The sequence below is a fragment of the Amphibalanus amphitrite genome, unplaced genomic scaffold (genome assembly GCF_019059575.1).
Source record: "Amphibalanus amphitrite isolate SeventyFive unplaced genomic scaffold, NRLGWU_Aamphi_draft 000448F_arrow, whole genome shotgun sequence".
NCBI classification, from domain to species: domain Eukaryota; kingdom Metazoa; phylum Arthropoda; class Thecostraca; order Balanomorpha; family Balanidae; genus Amphibalanus; species Amphibalanus amphitrite.
The window spans coordinates 312,818-323,428 of NW_024881942.1; positions in this window are offsets into that span (position 1 = coordinate 312,818).

Consider the following 10,611-nt stretch of genomic DNA (forward strand, 5'->3'; position numbering starts at 1 on the left):
GGCTGCGGCTAGCTCGTTGCGCATTGAGCGCAACAGCGCCGTCGGCTTCTGATCGCCGAGCTGCTGGCGGCCGAGCAGGGCTTGTAGTCGGTCGGCGCGTGACTGTGCCAGGCGGGCTTGGAGCGCTGCACACAGCACGTCAAAAGACCGGGATGACCGGATGACGTCCTTGACCTGGACGGCGATGTTGGCGGGGAGGTTTGCGACGAGGAGCTTAAACCTCAGCTCGTCGGAGTCGACCCCGCTGACGTCGAAAGCGCACTGCACCTGCAGTAGCCACAGGTCGGGCTCTTCCGGAGAGTATGGTGGTAGCCGGAAGCTAGCCATGGGCCGATGAGTTGACTCGGAGGCTGAAGCTGGAACGCTGGCCGAGTCTTGAGCTGCGGCGCCGGACTGTGCGCTGTCCGCGGGCATGACGAGAGGCTAAGGTCGAACAACGGAGATCACGTCGGGGTCACCAATTGTCGTACTGCGCTGTGGGTAGCGCGTGGCTGGACGGACGGTCCGTGACAATCTATTGATCTGTGGCTGATCTATTAGAGTGTCCGTCCGAGAGCCGTACGACGGCTGACAGAGCCTGGGGGTCGCGAACTGGTGTGGTAACCGTTACGCCCACCTGGGACGCCCGAGTCGGTACGGCACTTGCGGTGTCGTAACCGGATCGGCGGGAACCAGCAGAACGCTGTTGGACCGGCGGTGAAAGTCGGAACCGAGCACTCGCCCACCAGTGGGGCGTCTGGTCGAGCAGGTCTACCCGCTAAGGCAGCCTGAGCACGAACCAGTGGCAGGGTCCGATCAATGACCGTGGTCCGACCAGGGTGTCAGCGCAATGGCCAGTCAGAGGCGTCTTTAAGGGCGCAGAAGCCCACCTCGGTCGACTGTGGCCGGTGCAACCTAGTCAGGTCGTTTGTGTGAATCTCCGTGCTCTTCCTTCGCCTCAGAGTAGCCGCTCTTCTCCAAATGCCCGAGCCGTTTTCTATGTGTATTTGTCTTGTAGCGAACAGCAGAGTCGAGAAACGAATTGACAATGTCACCGAAAACCGCGGTCATATGCTGGCCGTCCCTAGTACTACCAATATGCCCGCAGGCGCGGCGAGAGACAAGCTCAACGTATGAGTCACCGTCCGGCTGCCGGGAGAGCCCCTACCGCGACCTTTGTCCACAGTCATGACGTCACGACAATGGGCTCCTAAACGTACGGGCAGCGGCCGCCTCAGGGGTGCCGCCGTAACCTTTGCACGACACGTTCTATAGCGTATGGCACAGCGGTTACTAGGAAGGTTGAGGCCAGCGGCAGGCCGGTTTACAAATAACAAACAAACTTGACGCGCAATTGACAACAGGTAACAGATTGATTAATAAGGCGGTGACAATATAAATAAAAATGACAACATGAAATGACAAATCGCATAGATGACAAATCGCATAGATGACAAATCGCATAGATGATCTCTACAGTCCCTTCGGATGCTGTTGAAGGCGTTGCGCATGTCGATTTTGATGATGGCACTGCCCTCGCCGAGCTCGTCATTGAATCGCCGCGTTGCATGTGCCGCTGCCTCGCATCCGCCTGTGGTGCCATATCCCAGCTGCACTGGACGTAGGAGATCTCCCAGCTCGGCGCTGATTGGCTTCAGAGCCACCTTGGTCGCCAGGCGTCGGTAAGTGTTCCCGACTGCGATCGGTCTCACACCTCCACCTGGTTTCCGGAGCGCTGTTAAGGCGCCGCCGAAGAAGGCATCACGCGCAGAGGCTGGGACGTCACCACTGAGGACAAGGTTCACGAGCGCCGTGAGAGCTGAGATGAGTCGCACGCCAGCTTCCCCGGTGGATCGGGTGGTCAGATCTTTGAGATGGGCTGGTCGTAGGCCGTCAAGACCAGCGCTGGAGCCGGTATCAAAGGAGGCGATACCACTACTTTCCTTTTGCAGTGCTCGAGCCTCGATGACCGGTTAACAGAGCATATGAGTGACCGTAACAATTTTAAATATGCATTGAAACCGCACAACCTGCTGAAAGTGCATTGGCTGCTCCTTGCTACTTGATCCAGTGTGAAGCAAAAGCAAGATGAAGTCAAGTCGAGACTTGAGAAAACAGGAGCCATCACTCGAGCCGAACCCGAGCAAAGCCACAGCAGTTTGCAATGTATAAACCCCATTCACTTCTATGGCTTAAGTCGGGATAGACAGGGCACACAGAGTGGGCTTGCCGGAGTTCAGCCCGCTCGGGCCCAGAGTAATCTCCATTATATAAATGGATTCACTGCTCGGGCTTAAATCGGGCTAACGCCAATCGTCGCTCAACTAGGGCTAAACTACGGCTGTCCGGAGCTCGCAGAGCGGGCATACCTCCGGCAGAGCATGGGCTTTAGTCGGCGTATTTATGTCATACGCCGACTTTAGCCCAAGCCCTAGCCGACTTTAGCCCGACTAAAAATCTCGGGCAATCCGCACTTGAGCCTGCTTGGGCCCGGAGCAAAATTGCTGGCTGGGAATGGGGAGGTCGCAAAATTGACCTGACCTTAGGTCATCGATATCAAAATTCTGAGATATACATTTTGTACATGCTATTGCTCTTAGCCATCGCTGAAAGTTTCAAAGCGATCGGTCACTCGGTGTAGCTATGACAGACATTGAAACTTTTTAAGAGGTGAGGTCACTTCAAGTGACCTGGTGACCTGACCTTGAATGACCTTTGTCTGAAATTTTCGCAACATGTGTAGAATTGATGTATGATAAGGTGTACCAAAAACGGCGGCGCTCCGCGCCGCCGTTTTTGAGATATTCGTGAAAAACCACAAGGGGGGGTGTTCAAACACCCCCCCCCCAGCAGGGCGCGGGTTAAAGTGATGAATGTGAGAGTATATAGAGTAGGCTACAAAAGTGATGTAACAGCTGTTTTTCAGCCTTTCATTATGACAGGCCGGTAAATAAATGTTCATTCAACCACAGAAGACTAGCATTCCTTCGCCCCAATTATTGCCGCCTCAAACCATTGATCGGGTAAAAATAATTCCGGTGCAGGAACCATGAGATGCGTCGTCCTTTGGTCATGCTCTAGGACGAGCAACAGATGCTACTTTCTACCGCAGAAAGCCAAGGCTCTTCGATTTTCTTATTTTTGTCACACCTCGCAAGTCACCATCCCGGCTCACCGTCGCGCAGGTGGGTGCCTAACTGCCTACTGCCTAGGCGCTCGCAATGACACTCTTCAATGGCATTATCTGAAGAGCAGCTCACCGGCACAGTAAGGTGAAACATGACACAAGACGTTATGATCGTAGACTTGGCCTTATTAGTGGTGACTCCGTAATAAGCGGTTTAGAGGCACGAGTGGCGTATGTGTAACATTTAAATGCCAAGATCTGGCAGACCACTTAGAAGAGCATCACATTTTTCGTCTTGGAATGGGCGAGTTGGGCAATTAAGAGTGTTGGTAGGGCAAGGATGTAGTACCGGCCTTGTGCAAGGGTATAACATGAGACACATATGTCTCAGTCATGACGCGATATTTCAGAGTTGCTGTAAGTGTAAATTATAGAGATCCTTACGGAAAGACGCTGGGACTCAGGATGAAGCTGCTGTGATTCTGTGTGCTCTTTTCTTGCTAAATGTGTATTACATTCTAACAATGAATGCCGAGATAAAAGCGATACTCTTAAAATGTGAATAAATTGATGCTGACATATCTCATTAGCGGAAATGTGAAACTATTTTGATAATGAATAGAACCGCTGATAGTTTATGTTAGTTTCCATATGGATTGTCAAATTCATTATAATAAGGTGTAATAACCCGCGCCCCACTGGGGGGGGGCTATTTATAGCCCCCCCTCCCGTTTTTCCGCAATAACTTCCAAACCGCTTGACGGATCGACGCCAAACTTTCAGTACCTTTGGCTGCATCAATTTGACACCTTGTGTTAAAATTTGAACTTCGTAGCTACCATAGGTTGGCCGGAAATGACGTCAGAGTGACGTCATGTTCGTCCGATTTCGACGCAAAACATTGAACCACGGCAATCGCTCCCAAGAGCTCAGTTTTTAAGGTAGATCCAATTTCTTTGCATGAAAGGACTCAGAATTGACCGCGCTATCAAACTGCTATCTCGGATTTTCAAAATTTTGAAAATTTTGAAAATTTTATATAATAATATTCAAAATTTATATTTTTTTTTGCAAAAAGTTTTTGACTTTTCGAAAAAACCGGAATATATGTGACAGAACGCATGATGATGACTAACTCTAGCAAGTTTAAGCTAAATATCTTCAAAAATGGCCAAGTTATACGCATTATTGCAAAAAATTCCCAATTATTGATTTTTCAAATCAATTTTTCAGTACGTATTTGACATCGTACACCAATATAAATGGCACCATCGTGTTCCTGAGCTCAAACTGCATCCAATAGACACCTTTTTTGTTCAAAAATTTTAACTTCAAAATTTGACCTTTTTTGACCTGAAAGTGACCTGACCTAAGCTAAATTCGACTCAAAATGACCTCAAATGACACAGACGACATCAAATTTGAAATCTATGGCCTAAATGGACCATAAAACATGTGTCACGTGACCGACGCATGATATAATATTTCCGTGACCTGTGATGACCTGACCCTGACCTGAAAATCAAAGTATAAGTTTGGTACCCTCAAGGTATTTAGAGCATCTGTTCACGAGTGTGGAAACCAAAAATGAGCATGATCTGACTTGTAAGACGGCGGCCAGAGCCCAAAATGTGAACAAGCCAAAATGCTAATAATTTTTACTTTGACCTGACCTGTGACGTCATCGGTGACCTCGAGGTCAATGAAATTAGGTTTCGCTCGACAGTTTTTCCGGGGCTATCAGACGCCGTTTGAATTTTGACGATCGGCCCAGTAGTTTCGGAGTTAGGAGGGGGGGCTATGAATAGCCCCCCCCCCCCCCCAGTAGGGCGTGTTATACACAGACCCCAGTGGGGCGCGGGTTAAGGTATATAATAAGGTAGGTATAGAAAGTTTGACGTCGCGGGCTTAACCGCTTAGGAGTTATTGGCGACCAACGGGAGGGGGGCAGATTATGCCCCCTCCCCAGCGGGGCGCGGGATAATTGTTTCACAGGAGAGATTGAATCGCAAAAAGAATCCTACCCCATTACCAAAATTTCAAAAGATGTGCAAGCAAGGACGTTGGACAGCAAGCAGCAAGCAGCAATGGACAGTAAGTTATAGTGACGTTGGCGGTAGGTATACATAGGTCTAAAAGGTGCCAGGAGACTTTATCTGGCCTAACAGGGCGACAGAAACCGTGACCTCCGGCTCGATAAAGCCTCTGCGTTCCTTTACGCGCACAAACCAACTGAAATTATAGATCTTACTCGTAAAGACCCAGACGCATTACATACTGCGTTACTCAGCATAATTAAATTGATCCTTGAATCTTTAAGGTACTGGTTAAGTGGATAACCACCCTCGGCAACATGCGTGTCACTCACAATGTTGCAAGAGCTCATCTAATATCTGCTTATTAAAACGGGAATCACCGACTTGTCACTGCGCTCTACTTGCGTGCTATTATTCATCCCATATTCATATCTGACGCAGGCCGAAAGCTAGATGCTAAGCAGTGCACAGTTCCCACCACAGCCACTGGTTTGCTCCAGGTAACCGCCTGATACAATTATCGCGCCGGGAATGACGTCATTCATCATGTGCGTCAGATTTGTCGCCTGTTAGTGGCGTCGCGGTCGACTTTATGCGCTTCACGCACACCTGCAATTACGCCGGGTCCCGCCCCGCGTCTAGATTGAATCTCACCGGCGCGATATCGTCCGCTAGCATCGGTCGGCTGCGCAAATTGGCGCACGGAATGCGCCAGTCACGTCTCGCGGTGCTGTGCAGGCAAAACAGAGGGCTCCGTGATGGGCGACGCGGCGACGAAGAATCCAATTAGCGCAGCGCTCTGGCCGCCCCGATGAGCTATGGTTTCATCTCGCGGTTGCCGGGATGGCCGGCCGCTCAGCGATTGCCGCTTCTGCGCCGGATCTGCCGCATATCGGTCGTCTGGCGGCCCTGCTGCCGGCGCTGTGTGCTGAGGGCTGGTGTCGCTAACTGGGAGGAGATGGCCGTGACACGGAACCGTCTGGAACGCGCCGCGGCATTGGCCGACTGGTTGTCGGCACTATATACCATAGACTGCTGGACGCATGGTGCTAGCCATCTCAGACTTCATGATGCCAGAAATACCTCGCGGTCTGGAACGCTGCAGATGCTGACATACCATCGTCCTATAGGATGGAGGTCCTAAATACAGGCGATTCAGTGCTGGTGCACTCTCGTTATTGAAGAAAGTCCGTGCTCTCCAGTCTGGGCCCCACGGCCCAGTTTCACCGGGAATGCTGCTGAACATTGAATACGAAGTGGCTGCGAATCATCTGTTAGGCAGTCTCATAAAAAGTAAAATAAAGCAAAACATTAAATAAAAGCGCGTAATCCAGATTCAGATCTTCAAAATGCACCTCTTCCTGCTAACTGAAACCTTCTTCTCCTGACCCAACCTCCACTCCGACTTGGTATTTGGTATTTCAAGGCAAACGCATTCGGTTTTTTGTTGGTATTATGAATTCTCACTAATGCAAAAGAGGCTCAGAATTTGACTGTATAAATGCAGCAAAGACTTTTCGTTAATCCTTACTCTTAATCGCCACTTATCGTAAATCGTTCATCGTTAATCGTTAAATCGTTATCAAGTTAAAATTAGACACATAAACTTTAACTTGATATTACGTGACCAGTTTTTAACCCTATTAGTGGCAGGCTCCTGGCTACCCCACATTAGTGGCAGGGGGGGGGGGCTGTTTACGACCCCCCCCCCCTTGATATCTCGAGATCTAACCGGCCGATTTTCAAAATTCAAACGGCATTCGATTTGGCTCAACGAGATCTAGATTTCTAAAAAAAATAAAATTAAAAAATGTCAATAGGGGGGTAGAGGGGGGTAAAAACGGGCAAATTGCAGATACATTTTAGACTGTTTATCACGGCCAGGTTTCTGAACCAATCTTAACGCAACTTTTGCCGATCGATAGAGAATGGACCAGGAATTCACATGGATCCTAAAAATATGCATTTTCAAAAATCATAGGCGGATACAGATCATTGAGATTCGGGGTACACAAAAAGTATAGTAAATAAGGTTTTTGTTGGTACTGTTTCTAAAAAGGGTGGCAATGGTCTTGTTATGTTACAATTTTCTTATGAGAGAACGACTAAAATTGTATTGGTCATGCATAGGCGGTGTCAGGGCACCTATGTTGGGAGGTAAAAAATAACCCCCCTTTTTGGACGCCTGGATCCGCCTATTATAGCAAAAACGTGTCAAAAGAGGATGCACAATAACTTTGTATATGTTATCACATGATACCTTTCATTCACTGTTCGTAAAACTGGTGCAGCATCGTGATCTTCGCCCAAATGACTCGCTTCAGGAATAGGACCCCCAATTCCCAGTGCTCTGGAGCCGCCCCTGGTAAAGTTATGATTTTGAAATTTTCAGGGAATGTGCCCAATTTAGTTTTAGGAAAAGTCAGAAAATTTCAGCATCGTAGCTTCAGCGGTTTCGGAGATATTCCCGAAAAACCTGAGGGGTGGATAAAAACAACCCCCCCTGCCACTAATAGGGTTAAAGCTCCACTAACATCTTAAGTTGATAACGATTTAACGATCAACGATTAACGTTTTACGATAAATGACGATTTAGAGTAACGATTAACGAAAGATCTTTCCTGCATTTATACAGTCAACCTGTCTATTTTCATCAACATGCTCAGAATTCGGTAAAAGTTGGTATTTTCCTCATATTCTCATGTCGGTTCGGTTCCAGCATTTTCCTATGATCATTGTTGGTATTTGGTTTGGTATTCGGTATCACGATTTTCCGTAATTGACACCACTAACTGCGACCTATCAACCAGCCCTGCCCTCCCGGGGCTGGTCTGTATATACGTCCGCAGGTCGTTGGACACCGCCCTCCCGCCGGGCGACCCGCCGCCCCACGAGCCCCAGACCCGGAGCGTCCACTCAGTTCCGCCGGCCCTCATTAATAACGGACAATCTACCGGCCGGCTCGTGCGTAACGCGTGGTGACCGGGCGGATCCGGTCCAATGCCGATGGAAACATGGTAGGCGGGGAGACATGGAGCTGAATTGGACCCGGAAAAGCTGATCGTGGGAGGTGTGGTCGGTCAGAAGTGAGTCTGGTGTTTGAAACGGTCAGCATTAGGTCAGAAGTAACAAAAAGGTTGAATGCTGATCGTGCTGAAAGAAAACTGATTGGGGCTGCGAAGGGCTGCCAATGTCATGTAATGGTGAACCTTATGAATGCGAATTAGGCTAGGCATGCTACCGTCATTGGTGTCGTAGGTCAAGGAGCGATAAAGAACGGGGAAGGGAACGTTTAAGCATAGCTGTAGGTAACAATGAAGCAGAGACCGAGCTTTAAACCTTTTAAATGGCCCTAACCTTTGTGCCATTTAGCGATACATAAACAGCAAAGTTTCGAAAAAGGATCCTCATATTCTTCTTGAAAACTGCAGACTTGAGTTACATTGCGACGTTACATACCTAAGCCTTTACCATGTGAATTACCTTGAATTACCAAACAATTTAGAATGTAGCGAAAGGAAATCAAACCCTTTTCATTCGTTTCCCGTCTCTCTCTCTCTCTCTCTCTCTCTCTCTCTCTCTCTCTCTCTCTCTCTCTCTCTCTCTCTCTCTCTCTCTCTCTCTCTCTCTCTCTCTCTCTCTCTCTCTCTCTCTCTCTCTCTCTCTCTCTCTCTCTCTCTCTCTCTCTCTCTCTCTTTCTCTTTCTTTTTACTATCCGCCATAAACCCCTCGGTTGCTGGCGTCTCTCTCCACTCACACCCACAAGCCCCGGAGGCACCTCTCGCGAGCAGGTCGTCTCGGGGTCAAGTTCGGGGTCACGGCGACCGCCGGGGGTCATGCTGTCCGCCAATCGGCTGAACGAACGATCGTGCCCCGCGGCGCCTGCGTGCGGCGACCACTTCCGGCTGGTGGCGCCCCCGGCCAAAAGGAGAGCGAGTGGAAAATGATACCCGATTGGCTTGTTGACGGGGCGGACTGGATGTTGATTGGACGGCGCGAAACACGCGGATAATGACGCGTGATTAGGTGTCGGTAATGGATTCTATGTAGAGCTCAGACAATTGCTGATATCATTCGAGGTTTAAAATCATTTGAAGACGCCAACCTCTGGGTGTGATCATCATCAGTGGCTTTCATCAAAGAATGTGTCATTTATTTACGCCTACCGATGTCTACCGCTCGGTTTGTCCATTGCTTGTCCAAATACATTAGCAAGCTCGGGCTCTGTCAGCATTATCTCCCATAAATATATCCATTCACATGCCATTCCTAAGACATGTCGGCCTCGGCACCTTTGTTACGGTGTGGCAAGTTCACACCTAGCACATTCTCCCAGGGGCGTCGTTTTGTATAGGCCTGGGAGTGCCCGAGCACTACCAATGTTCAGCTGAGCACTACCAATGTGTTGTTGAGCACTACCAACATTTTTCTTCACTTATTGAGAAAATTGCATTCAAACATGTCATACAAATAAAATGAATGAGGTTCTTATGTATAAAATCAACATGATAGCAAGTAACTTCAATGGTAAGTGGTAACTATTGATGAAAATCTATAGACTTACTCCACAAGTAGATTGAATTTGAATTGGTTGACCAATTCAATCTTCTTGTAGCGTACCTAAGTCCATAAATTTCCATCAATACCTAGGTATCATTTTCACTTTCCACATCATGTCATTACGTCAAGTAATTTCAAGTTATGTGGTACCTACCTACCTACCTACCTAACAAGTTTCACAATAGTCAGGGGTGTCGTTTTGTATAGGCCTGGTAGGGCCCGAGCCTTACCAATGTTTATTTGGGCCCTACCAATGTTCGCTGAGCCCTACCAATCTTTTGTCACTTATCAGTTGATAAAAAATCAAAATAAACAGATAAGCAAATATTAAATAAGCACATATGCAAGTACATAAATAAGGTTCTAGCCACAGTAGGCGCATGTAGCTGACAATGAGGTTTCACGTGTCTAGGACTCCGGTCCTTAATGGATTTTAACCCTCGCCGGACCTATTGGTTTTCTACATACGCGCCGGCCGAGGGGGGGGGGGCGGGTACGACCCCCCCCCCCCCTCGCCGTTTCGCCCCTGGTGGAGCTAGCGCGTCGCGGAAAAAACGAGCGTGTGCGCCGTTACGAGACGCAGAGATTGGTACCCGATTTTAAGGTCCTAGGTCAACCGGTGACCTCTGAGGTCAGGTCAAGTGCCCCAAGGTACGGTTCAGTTTTTGGTGAATAACTTCGCAAAAAACGGCCGCAAAGCGCCGATTTTGGCAGCATCGTGTTCGTCTCGCTCAGGCGCGTCGAATGATATACTTTTTGTCCGGGTCAGGTCAATTTGGGGTGTTGACCTCAGGTCAAGGTCAGGTCAGCACCCCCAGGTCACGAAGTTGGTCAAAAGGGGTCATGTCGCATATCATTCGATTCGGCAGGTCTTCCTGAGTCCATTGGTGGCTTCCGCGACTCGCTAGC